A 23021-nucleotide genomic window follows, 5' to 3' on the forward strand; every position below is an offset into this window, starting at 1 on the left:
ATCTATATAGCCATCGATACAATTCGTACACAAATGTGTCGTACGAAGAGAGAGACTTTTTTTCCTCTGGCAACATAACGGTAAGAGACATCCTTCCACACTCATAGGTTCCACTCCCTGGGGCTATGATATATATATACATATAAATTCAAATTCGAAGCAACGGTCACAATTCTACTCTATATTTTTGCGGGTTATGTGTTCTTTCGTTCAATTTCTTTCATGCGTTCGTTCGATCTCTGTACACAGTCTTCACATAGGACAGACTCGTGTAGTACGCTTTCGTGGGTTAAACCCATCTCGTTTCATTTCAGGCGACGTCGGGAGCGCGTTGAAAATGTACCAGTGAAATCTCGATAGTTCTACGAATACGAATCGTCCCGAAAAAGATTTTGTCACCGCTTCGAAGCGGTGTTTCAGACGGGCGGACGTATATAAAACATATACGACACACGACACCGCCTTCCACACTCACGCTAGTTCGAACACGATTTCCATCTCTCTCGAAGACTGTTAGACGTACGTAAAATTTCTCAATATTCATAGGACCGCGACAAACGCCGACGAAGCGCCCACCATTCGCTCGTACGTATATAGGCAACAAGTGCCATCAACGCAAGCAGTTTATAAGTACGTAAACGACCCTCAGCCAGGCGTGGTCCAGGAATTGTATCCGTGGACCGCAATGTGCGTTCGAAATGTCGATGTTCATGTGTCCTGCAGTTCACACGTTGACGCGCAATTAGCTGCGTTCTTCATCGACCCACGAGCCAAGTGATCCACCGTTCAGGGTAATTTTTCCCTTTTATTCTCTCATATATATATAATGTGTATTTGCTATCCACCACATTTTTGTGTTATATTTCGGAACAAGCCGATACCCGAAGAGCTCCAACCAGCGCGCGAAGGAGATTCGGGAGTCGTCGTACAACGACATAATTGTCCCTTAAAGAACGAGATATTTCCGTCGAAACCATATATATATGTACGAGCAAATCCAAAACCACTGTTTTCTTGCAAGTTCGACGGTCGGAGCGAATAGAACATTGAAAAGCCTTCTATCGAAGAAACACAGAGAGTATATCACCTCCAAAAACGACGGGGATATGGATATTCAAACTGGACAATTATCAACCCGATACTGGATTCGAAAAGTTTCTCTCTCCTTTCGTCGTTATTTACACCGGACGGACTCACGGCCGGCTCTAGCTGGGTGTCATATATATATACGTCCCACGCTCATGCTGCCACTAGCGCGCAACAGAGTAGGGTGTCAATGACAACGACACAGCATTGAAACGAGCTACACAAGCCGGTCTCTCTTGATACCAATGTAAACGAGCATTAAGTTATCTTCAGACTGCCCGATATTTTCGTCCTTTGGACTTTCCCAACGATTCCTTTTTTTCTTTTTTTTTTTTACACCACAGCGAAGACTTGAGGAAGCGTGATTAGCACGCTCGCATCCCTCCCTGTCCTACTACAACTGTGTGTGTGTGTGTGTAAAGAAAGAAAAAAGAATACATTGGCTTTCTCTCTATCGAGAAGATGGCCTACGCAACGCAGATCAAAGGCCTAATACGTGTAATATAATACGCGTCTGGCCGTGTATAAATCACGCACGAATGATCTGGTCGGGCCCAACTCTTCTCGTACGCTTATTTTTCCGTGTTGAGGCACTATCATAAAATCACACAAACCCCAACACGTGTGTGTCTTGGAAGGAAGATGGCCTACGCAACGCAGATCAAAGGCCTAATACGTGTAGTACACACGTCTGCCGTGTAAATCACGCACGAATGATCTGGTCGGGCCCAACTCTTCTCCACCACACCACATCCCAACTTTGTACATTTTTATATATTTTTGTGCGTTGGGGCACCTTCATAATCACAAACCCCAACAACACATATATCTCTCTCTCTTTGAAAGATTTGTTGTGGCCTACGCAACGCAGATCAAAGGCCTAATACGTGTAGTACACACGTCTGGCCGTGTAAATCACGCACGAATGATCTGGCGGGCTCAACAATATCTTTTTTTTTTATATGAATTCTTATCCACAAACTAATCGAATTCATTTTCTCTCCTCCTCTCCTCTCTCTTTGAGATATATTGGAACATTGTAATGATCCTTCCGCAGGTTCACCTACGGAAACCTTGTTACGACTTTTACTTCCTCTAAATAATCAAGTTTGGTCATCTTCCCGGCATCATCGGCAATGCCGAAACATTGCCGCGCACCAGTCCGAAGACCTCACTAAATCATTCAATCGGTAGTAGCGACGGGCGGTGTGTACAAAGGGCAGGGACGTAATCAACGCGAGCTTATGACTCGCGCTTACTGGGAATTCCTCGTTCATGGGGAATAATTGCAAGCCCCAATCCCTAGCACGAAGGAGGTTCAGCGGGTTACCCGGGCCTTTCGGCCAGGGAACACACGCTGATTCCTTCAGTGTAGCGCGCGTGCGGCCCAGAACATCTAAGGGCATCACAGACCTGTTATTGCTCAATCTCGTGCGGCTAGAAGCCGCCTGTCCCTCTAAGAAGATTTGTTTGTACGTTGGTAGTAAAAACCCCACCGGCAGAAGCCGAGAGCCTTCGAGATACCATAATTACGTCTATTTAGCAGGCTAGAGTCTCGTTCGTTATCGGAATTAACCAGACAAATCGCTCCACCAACTAAGAACGGCCATGCACCACCACCCACCGAATCAAGAAAGAGCTATCAATCTGTCAATCCTTCCGGTGTCCGGGCCTGGTGAGGTTTCCCGTGTTGAGTCAAATTAAGCCGCAGGCTCCACTCCTGGTGGTGCCCTTCCGTCAATTCCTTTAAGTTTCAGCTTTGCAACCATACTTCCCCCGGAACCCAAAAGCTTTGGTTTCCCGGAAGCTGCCCGCCGAGTCATCGTAGGAACTTCGGCGGATCGCTAGCTGGCATCGTTTATGGTTAGAACTAGGGCGGTATCTGATCGCCTTCGAACCTCTAACTTTCGTTCTTGATTAATGAAAACATTTTTGGCAAATGCTTTCGCTTCTGTCCGTCTTGCGACGATCCAAGAATTTCACCTCTAACGTCGCAATACGAATGCCCCCATCTGTCCCTATTAATCATTACCTCGGGGTTCCGAAAACCAACAAAATAGAACCGAGGTCCTATTCCATTATTCCATGCACACAGTATTCAGGCGAAGGTAGCCTGCTTTGAGCACTCTAATTTGTTCAAAGTAAACGTACCGGCCCACCTCGACACTCAGTGAAGAGCACCGCGATGGGATATTAGTTGGACCGCCCCGTGAAGAGCAAAGCCCACCGGTAGGACGTACCACATAATGCCAGTTAAACACCGCGAGCGATGAACCGACACTGTGACACACAGATTCAACTACGAGCTTTTTAACCGCAACAACTTTAATATACGCTATTGGAGCTGGAATTACCGCGGCTGCTGGCACCAGACTTGCCCTCCAATGGATCCTCGTTAAAGGATTTAAAGTGTACTCATTCCGATTACGGGGCCTCGGATGAGTCCCGTATCGTTATTTTTCGTCACTACCTCCCCGTGCCGGGAGTGGGTAATTTGCGCGCCTGCTGCCTTCCTTGGATGTGGTAGCCGTTTCTCAGGCTCCCTCTCCGGAATCGAACCCTGATTCCCCGTTACCCGTTACAACCATGGTAGGCGCAGAACCTACCATCGACAGTTGATAAGGCAGACATTTGAAAGATGCGTCGCCGGTGCTATAAGACCATGCGATCAGCACAAAGTTATTCAGAGTCACCAAAGCAAACGATGGACGAGTGTAAACACCCGCCACCGATTGGTTTTGATCTAATAAAAGCGTTCCTACCATCTCTGGTCGGAACTCTGTTTTGCATGTATTAGCTCTAGAATTACCACAGTTATCCAAGTAAATTTTAGTACGATCTAAGAAACCATAACTGATTTAATGAGCCATTCGCGGTTTCACCTTAATACGGCATGTACTGAGACATGCATGGCTTAATCTTTGAGACAAGCATATGACTACTGGCAGGATCAACCAGGGAACTATACAATATGTATATATAAAATGGACAAAATTTAAATCCTTTTCCATCGTCGCCTGTTTCATATATATATGTCAGGTCGACACACCATTTTTCTCTTTCAAATATGTACAAGTTTTGCCACATTCCGCGCTTGTAACATATCTTCTTTAACGCTCAATTTCTTTCATTTTTCTACCATACAGATATTTTACCGTACGCCCAAAAACGTACGTATTATATTTTTGTTCTATCATAAAATCACATTTTTCTACGTACGCCAGCTTCGTACGTTTCTATCTTTGCCTTCATAAAATCACAAGATAATTTTATCTTCAAGAGTCTCGCTATTAACATCTTGTAAGATAAATGTACGTCCCAGCTAAAACGTACAAATACTTCAAGTTAAGTAATAATATATCATCGCTATTGACAAATTTTTAAGATCCAAGACACAGTTCTCTCTATATGTTTTAATATTTTTTATGTACTCAAATATATTCAAAGGAAAAAGTACATGGGTGATGCCATAGTCGTGGAAGCGCGTACGCTCACGCTGATCTTCTGACCGCCGGAAGCACGAAACCTCTGATCTGGGCAAAATCGGCAAGCCGAGGAAGAACGGACAGGACACATGCTGGACTGGCGAGAAAGCGTGTTCTTCCGCTCGCGCTAGGCATTTCGATTTCTGACACCTCTTGATTTAAAAAATCAGTTTTTTGATAGTTTTCTCTCTCCACTGGGCTATTTCATTTTAGCCACAGTTTTCAATTGGTACGATTTGCTTCCAAATCTTACAGATGCATTTTAAAAAATTTTTCCATCGCTCGGACAGAAGAGTCGATTGCTCAGTGAGTACGAGTATACATACAAAGTGCATACGGGTAACCAACCCCGTAGGGCTTGCCACATATGGGCCATTCGGTCAAAGACACCGACCCGTGGCCACGCTGTGTGGAGAAAAGTCCGTAACGTAAACGGCACGAAACAGTCAGGACCGAAGCCCCGAAGGAGCTCTGAGACAGCTTCTCGACCGAGATCGTAGAATTGGCCCAAAACCCGCTCTGCTCCGTCCGCCTCGCACGGACCGTGTATCTCTTATAGATACCGAACGGCCGGCAAGGACGCCGGCGCCGCCGGCCGAATAGCACGCGCGCTTATGAGTGTAAACCGCTGCGGCAACAGACCGCCCGGCCGTGCTGTTGTAACATAGCGCGTGAACGAACGAAAAAAATTTTTATAGTAAACATTAAAATAAATTACACTACCGTAAACTAGACAAAAAATTACACATTTTTTCCCAATATGAAAATTTTCACAAACTTTTTAAAGTCCCATCGCATCGAGTAAACTTTTTTAATAACGCGTCCGCACGATTCTAAATGCTTAATCCATATGTGAAATCGTTCACTGATCACGAATATCGCATTTAAAAAAATTACAAAAATTTATTTTTCAAAATAATCAAAAAAAACCGAAAAATCACAAGAGTAAAGTACCATTATTTTAAACAACATGTCGTTCTAAATGCTTAATCCCTATGTAAAAAAGTTATTTAAGCAAGAATATGTAATCGAAAAAAATTAGAAAAATTTATTTTAGCCGTAAATCGAAAATAATGGGGACACCGGAGCTGTTCGAAGCGCCGAGACGCGCCGCGTACGGCCGAATATTTTCTAAGTCCCAACGTACCGATCAAGAGTAAAGTACCATTTTCCTACATTAGATTTCGTTCTAAATGCTTAATCCCTATGTAAAAACGTTAGTTAAGCAAGAATATCGTATTTTTAAAAAAATCTAATGATAGGATTTTCCAGAAAATTGAAAAAACCGAAAAATGTCAAGAGTAAAGTGCCATTTTCTGACATTAGATTTCGTTCTAAATGCTTAATCCCTATGTAGAAACGTTAGTTAAGCAAGAATATCGTATTTTTAAAAAAATCTAATGATAGGATTTTTCAGAAAATTGAAAAAACCGTAAAATGTCAAGAGTAAAGTGCCATTATTTTAAACAATGTATCGTTCTAAATGCTTAATCCCTATGTAAAAAAGTTATTTAAGCAAGAATATGTTATTGAAAAAAATTAGAAAAATTTATTTTAGCCGTAAATCGAAAATAATGGGGACACCGGAGCTGTTCGAAGCGCCGAGACGCGCCGCGTACGGCCGAATATTTTCTAAGTCCCAACGTACCGATCAAGAGTAAAGTACCATTTTCCTACATTAGATTTCGTTCTAAATGCTTAATCCCTATGTAAAAACGTTAGTTAAGCAAGAATATCGTATTTTTAAAAAAATCTAATGATAGGATTTTCCAGAAAATTGAAAAAACCGAAAAATGTCAAGAGTAAAGTGCCATTTTCTGACATTAGATTTCGTTCTAAATGCTTAATCCCTATGTAGAAACGTTAGTTAAGCAAGAATATCGTATTTTTAAAAAAATCTAATGATAGGATTTTTCAGAAAATTGAAAAAACCGTAAAATGTCAAGAGTAAAGTGCCATTATTTTAAACAATGTATCGTTCTAAATGCTTAATCCCTATGTAAAAAAGTTATTTAAGCAAGAATATGTTATTGAAAAAAATTAGAAAAATTTATTTTAGCCGTAAATCGAAAATAATGGGGACACCGGAGCTGTTCGAAGCGCCGAGACGCGCCGCGTACGGCCGAATATTTTCTAAGTCCCAACGTACCGATCAAGAGTAAAGTACCATTTTCCTACATTAGATTTCGTTCTAAATGCTTAATCCCTATGTAAAAACGTTAGTTAAGCAAGAATATCGTATTTTTAAAAAAATCTAATGATAGGATTTTCCAGAAAATTGAAAAAACCGAAAAATGTCAAGAGTAAAGTGCCATTTTCTGACATTAGATTTCGTTCTAAATGCTTAATCCCTATGTAGAAACGTTAGTTAAGCAAGAATATCGTATTTTTAAAAAAATCTAATGGTAGGATTTTTCAGAAAATTGAAAAAACCGTAAAATGTCAAGAGTAAAGTGCCCTTATTTTAAACATTATATCGTTCTAAATGCTTAATCCCTATGTAAAAAAGTTATCTAAGCAAGAATATGTTATTGAATAAAATGAGAAAAATTTATTTTAGCCGTAAATCGAAAATAATGGGTCGAGCGAATCGGTCGATTGCGCCGAGACGCGCTATGATGCAACAGACGAGCGATTGGAACGCCCGAATATTTTCAAAGTCCCAACGTACCGGTCAAGAGTAAAGTACCATTTTCCTACATTAGATTTCGTTCTAAATGCTTAATCCCTATGTAAAAACGTTAGTTAAGCAAGAATATCGTATTTTAAAAAAAATCTAATGATAGGATTTTCCAGAAAATTGAAAAAACCGAAAAATGTCAAGAGTAAAGTGCCATTTTCTGACATTAGATTTCGTTCTAAATGCTTAATCCCTATGTAGAAACGTTAGTTAAGCAAGATTATCGTATTTTTAAAAAAATCTAATGATAGGATTTTTCAGAAAATTGAAAAAACCGTAAAATGTCAAGAGTAAAGTGCCCTTATTTTAAACATTATATCGTTCTAAATGCTTAATCCCTATGTAAAAAAGTTATCTAAGCAAGAATATGTTATTGAATAAAATGAGAAAAATTTATTTTAGCCGTAAATCGAAAATAATGGGTCGAGCGAATCGGTCGATTGCGCCGAGACGCGCTATGATGCAACAGACGAGCGATTGGAACGCCCGAATATTTTCAAAGTCCCAACGTACCGGTCAAGAGTAAAGTACCATTTTCCTACATTAGATTTCGTTCTAAATGCTTAATCCCTATGTAAAAACGTTAGTTAAGCAAGAATATCGTATTTTAAAAAAAATCTAATGATAGGATTTTCCAGAAAATTGAAAAAACCGAAAAATGTCAAGAGTAAAGTGCCATTTTCTGACATTAGATTTCGTTCTAAATGCTTAATCCCTATGTAGAAACGTTAGTTAAGCAAGAATATCGTATTTTTAAAAAAATCTAATGGTAGGATTTTTCAGAAAATTGAAAAAACCGTAAAATGTCAAGAGTAAAGTGCCCTTATTTTAAACATTATATCGTTCTAAATGCTTAATCCCTATGTAAAAAAGTTATCTAAGCAAGAATATGTTATTAAATAAAATGAGAAAAATTTATTTTAGCCGTAAATCGAAAATAATGGGTCGAGCGAATCGGTCGATTGCGCCGAGACGCGCTATGATGCAACAGACGAGCGATTGGAACGCCCGAATATTTTCAAAGTCCCAACGTACCGATCAAGAGTAAAGTACCATTTTCCTACATTAGATTTCGTTCTAAATGCTTAATCCCTTTGTAAAAACGTTAGTTAAGCAAGAATATCGTATTTTTAAAAAAATCTAATGATAGGATTTTCCAGAAAATTGAAAAAACCGAAAAATGTCAAGAGTAAAGTGCCATTTTCTGACATTAGTTTTCGTTCTAAATGCTTAATCCCTATGTAGAAACGTTAGTTAAGCAAGAATATCGTATTTTTAAAAAAATCTAATGGTAGGATTTTTCAGAAAATTGAAAAAACCGTAAAATGTCAAGAGTAAAGTGCCCTTATTTTAAACATTATATCGTTCTAAATGCTTAATCCCTATGTAAAAAAGTTATCTAAGCAAGAATATGTTATTGAATAAAATGAGAAAAATTTATTTTAGCCGTAAATCGAAAATAATGGGTCGAGCGAATCGGTCGATTGCGCCGAGACGCGCTATGATGCAACAGACGAGCGATTGGAACGCCCGAATATTTTCAAAGTCCCAACGTACCGGTCAAGAGTAAAGTACCATTTTCCTACATTAGATTTCGTTCTAAATGCTTAATCCCTATGTAAAAACGTTAGTTAAGCAAGAATATCGTATTTTTAAAAAAATCTAATGATAGGATTTTCCAGAAAATTGAAAAAACCGAAAAATGTCAAGAGTAAAGTGCCATTTTCTGACATTAGATTTCGTTCTAAATCCTTAATCCCTATGTAGAAACGTTAGTTAAGCAAGAATATCGTATTTTTAAAAAAATCTAATGGTAGGATTTTTCAGAAAATTGAAAAAACCGTAAAATGTCAAGAGTAAAGTGCCCTTATTTTAAACATTATATCGTTCTAAATGCTTAATCCCTATGTAAAAAAGTTATCTAAGCAAGAATATGTTATTGAATAAAATGAGAAAAATTTATTTTAGCCGTAAATCGAAAATAATGGGTCGAGCGAATCGGTCGATTGCGCCGAGACGCGCTATGATGCAACAGACGAGCGATTGGAACGCCCGAATATTTTCAAAGTCCCAACGTACCGGTCAAGAGTAAAGTACCATTTTCCTACATTAGATTTCGTTCTAAATGCTTAATCCCTATGTAAAAACGTTAGTTAAGCAAGAATATCGTATTTTAAAAAAAATCTAATGATAGGATTTTCCAGAAAATTGAAAAAACCGAAAAATGTCAAGAGTAAAGTGCCATTTTCTGACATTAGATTTCGTTCTAAATGCTTAATCCCTATGTAGAAACGTTAGTTAAGCAAGATTATCGTATTTTTAAAAAAATCTAATGATAGGATTTTTCAGAAAATTGAAAAAACCGTAAAATGTCAAGAGTAAAGTGCCCTTATTTTAAACATTATATCGTTCTAAATGCTTAATCCCTATGTAAAAAAGTTATCTAAGCAAGAATATGTTATTGAATAAAATGAGAAAAATTTATTTTAGCCGTAAATCGAAAATAATGGGTCGAGCGAATCGGTCGATTGCGCCGAGACGCGCTATGATGCAACAGACGAGCGATTGGAACGCCCGAATATTTTCAAAGTCCCAACGTACCGGTCAAGAGTAAAGTACCATTTTCCTACATTAGATTTCGTTCTAAATGCTTAATCCCTATGTAAAAACGTTAGTTAAGCAAGAATATCGTATTTTAAAAAAAATCTAATGATAGGATTTTCCAGAAAATTGAAAAAACCGAAAAATGTCAAGAGTAAAGTGCCATTTTCTGACATTAGATTTCGTTCTAAATGCTTAATCCCTATGTAGAAACGTTAGTTAAGCAAGAATATCGTATTTTTAAAAAAATCTAATGGTAGGATTTTTCAGAAAATTGAAAAAACCGTAAAATGTCAAGAGTAAAGTGCCCTTATTTTAAACATTATATCGTTCTAAATGCTTAATCCCTATGTAAAAAAGTTATCTAAGCAAGAATATGTTATTGAATAAAATGAGAAAAATTTATTTTAGCCGTAAATCGAAAATAATGGGTCGAGCGAATCGGTCGATTGCGCCGAGACGCGCTATGATGCAACAGACGAGCGATTGGAACGCCCGAATATTTTCAAAGTCCCAACGTACCGATCAAGAGTAAAGTACCATTTTCCTACATTAGATTTCGTTCTAAATGCTTAATCCCTTTGTAAAAACGTTAGTTAAGCAAGAATATCGTATTTTTAAAAAAATCTAATGATAGGATTTTCCAGAAAATTGAAAAAACCGAAAAATGTCAAGAGTAAAGTGCCATTTTCTGACATTAGATTTCGTTCTAAATGCTTAATCCCTATGTAGAAACGTTAGTTAAGCAAGAATATCGTATTTTTAAAAAAATCTAATGGTAGGATTTTTCAGAAAATTGAAAAAACCGTAAAATGTCAAGAGTAAAGTGCCCTTATTTTAAACATTATATCGTTCTAAATGCTTAATCCCTATGTAAAAAAGTTATCTAAGCAAGAATATGTTATTGAATAAAATGAGAAAAATTTATTTTAGCCGTAAATCGAAAATAATGGGTCGAGCGAATCGGTCGATTGCGCCGAGACGCGCTATGATGCAACAGACGAGCGATTGGAACGCCCGAATATTTTCAAAGTCCCAACGTACCGGTCAAGAGTAAAGTACCATTTTCCTACATTAGATTTCGTTCTAAATGCTTAATCCCTATGTAAAAACGTTAGTTAAGCAAGAATATCGTATTTTAAAAAAAATCTAATGATAGGATTTTCCAGAAAATTGAAAAAACCGAAAAATGTCAAGAGTAAAGTGCCATTTTCTGACATTAGATTTCGTTCTAAATGCTTAATCCCTATGTAGAAACGTTAGTTAAGCAAGATTATCGTATTTTTAAAAAAATCTAATGATAGGATTTTTCAGAAAATTGAAAAAACCGTAAAATGTCAAGAGTAAAGTGCCCTTATTTTAAACATTATATCGTTCTAAATGCTTAATCCCTATGTAAAAAAGTTATCTAAGCAAGAATATGTTATTGAATAAAATGAGAAAAATTTATTTTAGCCGTAAATCGAAAATAATGGGTCGAGCGAATCGGTCGATTGCGCCGAGACGCGCTATGATGCAACAGACGAGCGATTGGAACGCCCGAATATTTTCAAAGTCCCAACGTACCGGTCAAGAGTAAAGTACCATTTTCCTACATTAGATTTCGTTCTAAATGCTTAATCCCTATGTAAAAACGTTAGTTAAGCAAGAATATCGTATTTTAAAAAAAATCTAATGATAGGATTTTCCAGAAAATTGAAAAAACCGAAAAATGTCAAGAGTAAAGTGCCATTTTCTGACATTAGATTTCGTTCTAAATGCTTAATCCCTATGTAGAAACGTTAGTTAAGCAAGAATATCGTATTTTTAAAAAAATCTAATGGTAGGATTTTTCAGAAAATTGAAAAAACCGTAAAATGTCAAGAGTAAAGTGCCCTTATTTTAAACATTATATCGTTCTAAATGCTTAATCCCTATGTAAAAAAGTTATCTAAGCAAGAATATGTTATTGAATAAAATGAGAAAAATTTATTTTAGCCGTAAATCGAAAATAATGGGTCGAGCGAATCGGTCGATTGCGCCGAGACGCGCTATGATGCAACAGACGAGCGATTGGAACGCCCGAATATTTTCAAAGTCCCAACGTACCGATCAAGAGTAAAGTACCATTTTCCTACATTAGATTTCGTTCTAAATGCTTAATCCCTTTGTAAAAACGTTAGTTAAGCAAGAATATCGTATTTTTAAAAAAATCTAATGATAGGATTTTCCAGAAAATTGAAAAAACCGAAAAATGTCAAGAGTAAAGTGCCATTTTCTGACATTAGATTTCGTTCTAAATGCTTAATCCCTATGTAGAAACGTTAGTTAAGCAAGAATATCGTATTTTTAAAAAAATCTAATGGTAGGATTTTTCAGAAAATTGAAAAAACCGTAAAATGTCAAGAGTAAAGTGCCCTTATTTTAAACATTATATCGTTCTAAATGCTTAATCCCTATGTAAAAAAGTTATCTAAGCAAGAATATGTTATTGAATAAAATGAGAAAAATTTATTTTAGCCGTAAATCGAAAATAATGGGTCGAGCGAATCGGTCGATTGCGCCGAGACGCGCTATGATGCAACAGACGAGCGATTGGAACGCCCGAATATTTTCAAAGTCCCAACGTACCGGTCAAGAGTAAAGTACCATTTTCCTACATTAGATTTCGTTCTAAATGCTTAATCCCTATGTAAAAACGTTAGTTAAGCAAGAATATCGTATTTTTAAAAAAATCTAATGATAGGATTTTCCAGAAAATTGAAAAAACCGAAAAATGTCAAGAGTAAAGTGCCATTTTCTGACATTAGATTTCGTTCTAAATCCTTAATCCCTATGTAGAAACGTTAGTTAAGCAAGAATATCGTATTTTTAAAAAAATCTAATGGTAGGATTTTTCAGAAAATTGAAAAAACCGTAAAATGTCAAGAGTAAAGTGCCCTTATTTTAAACATTATATCGTTCTAAATGCTTAATCCCTATGTAAAAAAGTTATCTAAGCAAGAATATGTTATTGAATAAAATGAGAAAAATTTATTTTAGCCGTAAATCGAAAATAATGGGTCGAGCGAATCGGTCGATTGCGCCGAGACGCGCTATGATGCAACAGACGAGCGATTGGAACGCCCGAATATTTTCAAAGTCCCAACGTACCGGTCAAGAGTAAAGTACCATTTTCCTACATTAGATTTCGTTCTAAATGCTTAATCCCTATGTAAAAACGTTAGTTAAGCAAGAATATCGTATTTTTAAAAAAATCTAATGATAGGATTTTCCAGAAAATTGAAAAAACCGAAAAATGTCAAGAGTAAAGTGCCATTTTCTGACATTAGATGTCGTTCTAAATCCTTAATCCCTATGTAGAAACGTTAGTTAAGCAAGAATATCGTATTTTTAAAAAAATCTAATGGTAGGATTTTTCAGAAAATTGAAAAAACCGTAAAATGTCAAGAGTAAAGTGCCCTTATTTTAAACATTATATCGTTCTAAATGCTTAATCCCTATGTAAAAAAGTTATCTAAGCAAGAATATGTTATTGAATAAAATGAGAAAAATTTATTTTAGCCGTAAATCGAAAATAATGGGTCGAGCGAATCGGTCGATTGCGCCGAGACGCGCTATGATGCAACAGACGAGCGATTGGAACGCCCGAATATTTTCAAAGTCCCAACGTACCGATCAAGAGTAAAGTACCATTTTCCTACATTAGATTTCGTTCTAAATGCTTAATCCCTATGTAAAAACGTTAGTTAAGCAAGAATATCGTATTTTAAAAAAAATCTAATGATAGGATTTTCCAGAAAATTGAAAAAACCGAAAAATGTCAAGAGTAAAGTGCCATTTTCTGACATTAGATTTCGTTCTAAATGCTTAATCCCTATGTAGAAACGTTAGTTAAGCAAGAATATCGTATTTTTAAAAAAATCTAATGGTAGGATTTTTCAGAAAATTGAAAAAACCGTAAAATGTCAAGAGTAAAGTGCCCTTATTTTAAACATTATATCGTTCTAAATGCTTAATCCCTATGTAAAAAAGTTATCTAAGCAAGAATATGTTATTGAATAAAATGAGAAAAATTTATTTTAGCCGTAAATCGAAAATAATGGGTCGAGCGAATCGGTCGATTGCGCCGAGACGCGCTATGATGCAACAGACGAGCGATTGGAACGCCCGAATATTTTCAAAGTCCCAACGTACCGGTCAAGAGTAAAGTACCATTTTCCTACATTAGATTTCGTTCTAAATGCTTAATCCCTATGTAAAAACGTTAGTTAAGCAAGAATATCGTATTTTTAAAAAAATCTAATGATAGGATTTTCCAGAAAATTGAAAAAACCGAAAAATGTCAAGAGTAAAGTGCCATTTTCTGACATTAGATGTCGTTCTAAATCCTTAATCCCTATGTAGAAACGTTAGTTAAGCAAGAATATCGTATTTTTAAAAAAATCTAATGGTAGGATTTTTCAGAAAATTGAAAAAACCGTAAAATGTCAAGAGTAAAGTGCCCTTATTTTAAACATTATATCGTTCTAAATGCTTAATCCCTATGTAAAAAAGTTATCTAAGCAAGAATATGTTATTGAATAAAATGAGAAAAATTTATTTTAGCCGTAAATCGAAAATAATGGGTCGAGCGAATCGGTCGATTGCGCCGAGACGCGCTATGATGCAACAGACGAGCGATTGGAACGCCCGAATATTTTCAAAGTCCCAACGTACCGATCAAGAGTAAAGTACCATTTTCCTACATTAGATTTCGTTCTAAATGCTTAATCCCTATGTAAAAACGTTAGTTAAGCAAGAATATCGTATTTTAAAAAAAATCTAATGATAGGATTTTCCAGAAAATTGAAAAAACCGAAAAATGTCAAGAGTAAAGTGCCATTTTCTGACATTAGATTTCGTTCTAAATGCTTAATCCCTATGTAGAAACGTTAGTTAAGCAAGAATATCGTATTTTTAAAAAAATCTAATGGTAGGATTTTTCAGAAAATTGAAAAAACCGTAAAATGTCAAGAGTAAAGTGCCCTTATTTTAAACATTATATCGTTCTAAATGCTTAATCCCTATGTAAAAAAGTTATCTAAGCAAGAATATGTTATTGAATAAAATGAGAAAAATTTATTTTAGCCGTAAATCGAAAATAATGGGTCGAGCGAATCGGTCGATTGCGCCGAGACGCGCTATGATGCAACAGACGAGCGATTGGAACGCCCGAATATTTTCAAAGTCCCAACGTACCGATCAAGAGTAAAGTACCATTTTCCTACATTAGATTTCGTTCTAAATGCTTAATCCCTTTGTAAAAACGTTAGTTAAGCAAGAATATCGTATTTTTAAAAAAATCTAATGATAGGATTTTCCAGAAAATTGAAAAAACCGAAAAATGTCAAGAGTAAAGTGCCATTTTCTGACATTAGATTTCGTTCTAAATGCTTAATCCCTATGTAGAAACGTTAGTTAAGCAAGAATATCGTATTTTTAAAAAAATCTAATGGTAGGATTTTTCAGAAAATTGAAAAAACCGTAAAATGTCAAGAGTAAAGTGCCCTTATTTTAAACATTATATCGTTCTAAATGCTTAATCCCTATGTAAAAAAGTTATCTAAGCAAGAATATGTTATTGAATAAAATGAGAAAAATTTATTTTAGCCGTAAATCGAAAATAATGGGTCGAGCGAATCGGTCGATTGCGCCGAGACGCGCTATGATGCAACAGACGAGCGATTGGAACGCCCGAATATTTTCAAAGTCCCAACGTACCGGTCAAGAGTAAAGTACCATTTTCCTACATTAGATTTCGTTCTAAATGCTTAATCCCTATGTAAAAACGTTAGTTAAGCAAGAATATCGTATTTTAAAAAAAATCTAATGATAGGATTTTCCAGAAAATTGAAAAAACCGAAAAATGTCAAGAGTAAAGTGCCATTTTCTGACATTAGATTTCGTTCTAAATGCTTAATCCCTATGTAAAAAAGTTATCTAAGCAAGAATATGTTATTGAATAAAATGAGAAAAATTTATTTTAGCCGTAAATCGAAAATAATGGGTCGAGCGAATCGGTCGATTGCGCCGAGACGCGCTATGATGCAACAGACGAGCGATTGGAACGCCCGAATATTTTCAAAGTCCCAACGTACCGGTCAAGAGTAAAGTACCATTTTCCTACATTAGATTTCGTTCTAAATGCTTAATCCCTATGTAAAAACGTTAGTTAAGCAAGAATATCGTATTTTTAAAAAAATCTAATGATAGGATTTTCCAGAAAATTGAAAAAACCGAAAAATGTCAAGAGTAAAGTGCCATTTTCTGACATTAGATGTCGTTCTAAATCCTTAATCCCTATGTAGAAACGTTAGTTAAGCAAGAATATCGTATTTTTAAAAAAATCTAATGGTAGGATTTTTCAGAAAATTGAAAAAACCGTAAAATGTCAAGAGTAAAGTGCCCTTATTTTAAACATTATATCGTTCTAAATGCTTAATCCCTATGTAAAAAAGTTATCTAAGCAAGAATATGTTATTGAATAAAATGAGAAAAATTTATTTTAGCCGTAAATCGAAAATAATGGGTCGAGCGAATCGGTCGATTGCGCCGAGACGCGCTATGATGCAACAGACGAGCGATTGGAACGCCCGAATATTTTCAAAGTCCCAACGTACCGATCAAGAGTAAAGTACCATTTTCCTACATTAGATTTCGTTCTAAATGCTTAATCCCTATGTAAAAACGTTAGTTAAGCAAGAATATCGTATTTTAAAAAAAATCTAATGATAGGATTTTCCAGAAAATTGAAAAAACCGAAAAATGTCAAGAGTAAAGTGCCATTTTCTGACATTAGATTTCGTTCTAAATGCTTAATCCCTATGTAGAAACGTTAGTTAAGCAAGAATATCGTATTTTTAAAAAAATCTAATGGTAGGATTTTTCAGAAAATTGAAAAAACCGTAAAATGTCAAGAGTAAAGTGCCCTTATTTTAAACATTATATCGTTCTAAATGCTTAATCCCTATGTAAAAAAGTTATCTAAGCAAGAATATGTTATTGAATAAAATGAGAAAAATTTATTTTAGCCGTAAATCGAAAATAATGGGTCGAGCGAATCGGTCGATTGCGCCGAGACGCGCTATGATGCAACAGACGAGCGATTGGAACGCCCGAATATTTTCAAAGTCCCAACGTACCGATCAAGAGTAAAGTACCATTTTCCTACATTAGATTTCGTTCTAAATGCTTAATCCCTTTGTAAAAACGTTAGTTAAGCAAGAATATCGTATTTTTAAAAAAATCTAATGATAGGATTTTCCAGAAAATTGAAAAAACCGAAAAATGTCAAGAGTAAAGTGCCATTTTCTGACATTAGATTTCGTTCTAAATGCTTAATCCCTATGTAGAAACGTTAGTTAAGCAAGAATATCGTATTTTTAAAAAAATCTAATGGTAGGATTTTTCAGAAAATTGAAAAAACCGTAAAATGTCAAGAGTAAAGTGCCCTTATTTTAAACATTATATCGTTCTAAATGCTTAATCCCTATGTAAAAAAGTTATCTAAGCAAGAATATGTTATTGAATAAAATGAGAAAAATTTATTTTAGCCGTAAATCGAAAATAATGGGTCGAGCGAATCGGTCGATTGCGCCGAGACGCGCTATGATGCAACAGACGAGCGATTGGAACGCCCGAATATTTTCAAAGTCCCAACGTACCGGTCAAGAGTAAAGTACCATTTTCCTACATTAGATTTCGTTCTAAATGCTTAATCCCTATGTAAAAACGTTAGTTAAGCAAGAATATCGTATTTTAAAAAAAATCTAATGATAGGATTTTCCAGAAAATTGAAAAAACCGAAAAATGTCAAGAGTAAAGTGCCATTTTCTGACATTAGATTTCGTTCTAAATGCTTAATCCCTATGTAGAAACGTTAGTTATGCAAGATTATCGTATTTTTAAAAAAATCTAATGATAGGATTTTTCAGAAAATTGAAAAAACCGTAAAATGTCAAGAGTAAAGTGCCCTTATTTTAAACATTATATCGTTCTAAATGCTTAATCCCTATGTAAAAAAGTTATCTAAGCAAGAATATGTTATTGAATAAAATGAGAAAAATTTATTTTAGCCGTAAATCGAAAATAATGGGTCGAGCGAATCGGTCGATTGCGCCGAGACGCGCTATGATGCAACAGACGAGCGATTGGAACGCCCGAATATTTTCAAAGTCCCAACGTACCGATCAAGAGTAAAGTACCATTTTCCTACATTAGATTTCGTTCTAAATGCTTAATCCCTTTGTAAAAACGTTAGTTAAGCAAGAATATCGTATTTTTAAAAAAATCTAATTCTAGGATTTTCCAGAAAATTGAAAAAACCGAAAAATGTCAAGAGTAAAGTGCCATTTTCTGACATTAGATTTCGTTCTAAATGCTTAATCCCTATGTAGAAACGTTAGTTAAGCAAGAATATCGTATTTTTAAAAAAATCTAATGGTAGGATTTTTCAGAAAATTGAAAAAACCGTAAAATGTCAAGAGTAAAGTGCCCTTATTTTAAACATTATATCGTTCTAAATGCTTAATCCCTATGTAAAAAAGTTATCTAAGCAAGAATATGTTATTGAATAAAATGAGAAAAATTTATTTTAGCCGTAAATCGAAAATAATGGGTCGAGCGAATCGGTCGATTGCGCCGAGACGCGCTATGATGCAACAGACGAGCGATTGGAACGCCCGAATATTTTCAAAGTCCCAACGTACCGGTCAAGAGTAAAGTACCATTTTCCTACATTAGATTTCGTTCTAAATGCTTAATCCCTATGTAAAAACGTTAGTTAAGCAAGAATATCGTATTTTAAAAAAAATCTAATGATAGGATTTTCCAGAAAATTGAAAAAACCGAAAAATGTCAAGAGTAAAGTGCCATTTTCTGACATTAGATTTCGTTCTAAATGCTTAATCCCTATGTAGAAACGTTAGTTATGCAAGATTATCGTATTTTTAAAAAAATCTAATGATAGGATTTTTCAGAAAATTGAAAAAACCGTAAAATGTCAAGAGTAAAGTGCCCTTATTTTAAACATTATATCGTTCTAAATGCTTAATCCCTATGTAAAAAAGTTATCTAAGCAAGAATATGTTATTGAATAAAATGAGAAAAATTTATTTTAGCCGTAAATCGAAAATAATGGGTCGAGCGAATCGGTCGATTGCGCCGAGACGCGCTATGATGCAACAGACGAGCGATTGGAACGCCCGAATATTTTCAAAGTCCCAACGTACCGGTCAAGAGTAAAGTACCATTTTCCTACATTAGATTTCGTTCTAAATGCTTAATCCCTATGTAAAAACGTTAGTTAAGCAAGAATATCGTATTTTAAAAAAAATCTAATGATAGGATTTTCCAGAAAATTGAAAAAACCGAAAAATGTCAAGAGTAAAGTGCCATTTTCTGACATTAGATTTCGTTCTAAATGCTTAATCCCTATGTAGAAACGTTAGTTAAGCAAGAATATCGTATTTTTAAAAAAATCTAATGGTAGGATTTTTCAGAAAATTGAAAAAACCGTAAAATGTCAAGAGTAAAGTGCCCTTATTTTAAACATTATATCGTTCTAAATGCTTAATCCCTATGTAAAAAAGTTATCTAAGCAAGAATATGTTATTGAATAAAATGAGAAAAATTTATTTTAGCCGTAAATCGAAAATAATGGGTCGAGCGAATCGGTCGATTGCGCCGAGACGCGCTATGATGCAACAGACGAGCGATTGGAACGCCCGAATATTTTCAAAGTCCCAACGTACCGGTCAAGAGTAAAGTACCATTTTCCTACATTAGATTTCGTTCTAAATGCTTAATCCCTATGTAAAAACGTTAGTTAAGCAAGAATATCGTATTTTAAAAAAAATCTAATGATAGGATTTTCCAGAAAATTGAAAAAACCGAAAAATGTCAAGAGTAAAGTGCCATTTTCTGACATTAGATTTCGTTCTAAATGCTTAATCCCTATGTAGAAACGTTAGTTAAGCAAGAATATCGTATTTTTAAAAAAATCTAATGGTAGGATTTTTCAGAAAATTGAAAAAACCGTAAAATGTCAAGAGTAAAGTGCCCTTATTTTAAACATTATATCGTTCTAAATGCTTAATCCCTATGTAAAAAAGTTATCTAAGCAAGAATATGTTATTGAATAAAATGAGAAAAATTTATTTTAGCCGTAAATCGAAAATAATGGGTCGAGCGAATCGGTCGATTGCGCCGAGACGCGCTATGATGCAACAGACGAGCGATTGGAACGCCCGAATATTTTCAAAGTCCCAACGTACCGGTCAAGAGTAAAGTACCATTTTCCTACATTAGATTTCGTTCTAAATGCTTAATCCCTATGTAAAAACGTTAGTTAAGCAAGAATATCGTATTTTAAAAAAAATCTAATGATAGGATTTTCCAGAAAATTGAAAAAACCGAAAAATGTCAAGAGTAAAGTGCCATTTTCTGACATTAGATTTCGTTCTAAATGCTTAATCCCTATGTAGAAACGTTAGTTATGCAAGATTATCGTATTTTTAAAAAAATCTAATGATAGGATTTTTCAGAAAATTGAAAAAACCGTAAAATGTCAAGAGTAAAGTGCCCTTATTTTAAACATTATATCGTTCTAAATGCTTAATCCCTATGTAAAAAAGTTATCTAAGCAAGAATATGTTATTGAATAAAATGAGAAAAATTTATTTTAGCCGTAAATCGAAAATAATGGGTCGAGCGAATCGGTCGATTGCGCCGAGACGCGCTATGATGCAACAGACGAGCGATTGGAACGCCCGAATATTTTCAAAGTCCCAACGTACCGGTCAAGAGTAAAGTACCATTTTCCTACATTAGATTTCGTTCTAAATGCTTAATCCCTATGTAAAAACGTTAGTTAAGCAAGAATATCGTATTTTTAAAAAAATCTAATGATAGGATTTTCCAGAAAATTGAAAAAACCGAAAAATGTCAAGAGTAAAGTGCCATTTTCTGACATTAGATTTCGTTCTAAATGCTTAATCCCTATGTAGAAACGTTAGTTAAGCAAGAATATCGTATTTTTAAAAAAATCTAATGGTAGGATTTTTCAGAAAATTGAAAAAACCGTAAAATGTCAAGAGTAAAGTGCCCTTATTTTAAACATTATATCGTTCTAAATGCTTAATCCCTATGTAAAAAAGTTATCTAAGCAAGAATATGTTATTGAATAAAATGAGAAAAATTTATTTTAGCCGTAAATCGAAAATAATGGGTCGAGCGAATCGGTCGATTGCGCCGAGACGCGCTATGATGCAACAGACGAGCGATTGGAACGCCCGAATATTTTCAAAGTCCCAACGTACCGATCAAGAGTAAAGTACCATTTTCCTACATTAGATTTCGTTCTAAATGCTTAATCCCTTTGTAAAAACGTTAGTTAAGCAAGAATATCGTATTTTTAAAAAAATCTAATGATAGGATTTTCCAGAAAATTGAAAAAACCGAAAAATGTCAAGAGTAAAGTGCCATTTTCTGACATTAGATTTCGTTCTAAATGCTTAATCCCTATGTAGAAACGTTAGTTAAGCAAGAATATCGTATTTTTAAAAAAATCTAATGATAGGATTTTTCAGAAAATTGAAAAAACCGTAAAATGTCAAGAGTAAAGTGCCATTATTTTAAACAATGTATCGTTCTAAATGCTTAATCCCTATGTAAAAAAGTTATTTAAGCAAGAATATGTTATTGAAAAAAATTAGAAAAATTTATTTTAGCCGTAAATCGAAAATAATGGGGACACCGGAGCTGTTCGAAGCGCCGAGACGCGCCGCGTACGGCCGAATATTTTCTAAGTCCCAACGTACCGGTCAAGAGTAAAGTACCATTTTCCTACATTAGATTTCGTTCTAAATGCTTAATCCCTATGTAAAAACGTTAGTTAAGCAAGAATATCGTATTTTTAAAAAAATCTAATGATAGGATTTTCCAGAAAATTGAAAAAACCGAAAAATGTCAAGAGTAAAGTGCCATTTTCTGACATTAGATTTCGTTCTAAATGCTTAATCCCTATGTAGAAACGTTAGTTAAGCAAGAATATCGTATTTTTAAAAAAATCTAATGGTAGGATTTTTCAGAAAATTGAAAAAACCGTAAAATGTCAAGAGTAAAGTGCCCTTATTTTAAACATTATATCGTTCTAAATGCTTAATCCCTATGTAAAAAAGTTATCTAAGCAAGAATATGTTATTGAATAAAATGAGAAAAATTTATTTTAGCCGTAAATCGAAAATAATGGGTCGAGCGAATCGGTCGATTGCGCCGAGACGCGCTATGATGCAACAGACGAGCGATTGGAACGCCCGAATATTTTCAAAGTCCCAACGTACCGATCAAGAGTAAAGTACCATTTTCCTACATTAGATTTCGTTCTAAATGCTTAATCCCTTTGTAAAAACGTTAGTTAAGCAAGAATATCGTATTTTTAAAAAAATCTAATGATAGGATTTTCCAGAAAATTGAAAAAACCGAAAAATGTCAAGAGTAAAGTGCCATTTTCTGACATTAGATTTCGTTCTAAATGCTTAATCCCTATGTAGAAACGTTAGTTAAGCAAGAATATCGTATTTTTAAAAAAATCTAATGGTAGGATTTTTCAGAAAATTGAAAAAACCGTAAAATGTCAAGAGTAAAGTGCCCTTATTTTAAACATTATATCGTTCTAAATGCTTAATCCCTATGTAAAAAAGTTATCTAAGCAAGAATATGTTATTGAATAAAATGAGAAAAATTTATTTTAGCCGTAAATCGAAAATAATGGGTCGAGCGAATCGGTCGATTGCGCCGAGACGCGCTATGATGCAACAGACGAGCGATTGGAACGCCCGAATATTTTCAAAGTCCCAACGTACCGGTCAAGAGTAAAGTACCATTTTCCTACATTAGATTTCGTTCTAAATGCTTAATCCCTATGTAAAAACGTTAGTTAAGCAAGAATATCGTATTTTAAAAAAAATCTAATGATAGGATTTTCCAGAAAATTGAAAAAACCGAAAAATGTCAAGAGTAAAGTGCCATTTTCTGACATTAGATTTCGTTCTAAATGCTTAATCCCTATGTAGAAACGTTAGTTAAGCAAGAATATCGTATTTTTAAAAAAATCTAATGGTAGGATTTTTCAGAAAATTGAAAAAACC

At 35.0% G+C, this 23021-nt stretch overlaps 2 non-coding genes across 2 annotated transcripts; both read right to left on the reverse strand.

Annotated features, from left to right (window-relative positions):
• Positions 1-639: 639 nt before the first annotated feature.
• On the reverse strand, positions 640-794 carry LOC143263628 (5.8S ribosomal RNA). Its single transcript, XR_013037014.1, has one exon. It is a non-coding gene; the product is annotated as a 5.8S ribosomal RNA (ribosomal RNA).
• A 1332-nt stretch (positions 795-2126) lies between these two features.
• Positions 2127-4047, reverse strand: LOC143263630 (small subunit ribosomal RNA). Its single transcript, XR_013037016.1, has one exon. It is a non-coding gene; the product is annotated as a small subunit ribosomal RNA (ribosomal RNA).
• Between the last annotated feature and the right edge of the window lie 18974 nt (positions 4048-23021).

This window comes from Megalopta genalis, unplaced genomic scaffold (genome assembly GCF_051020955.1).
Source record: "Megalopta genalis isolate 19385.01 unplaced genomic scaffold, iyMegGena1_principal scaffold0895, whole genome shotgun sequence".
Lineage (NCBI taxonomy): Eukaryota > Metazoa > Arthropoda > Insecta > Hymenoptera > Halictidae > Megalopta > Megalopta genalis.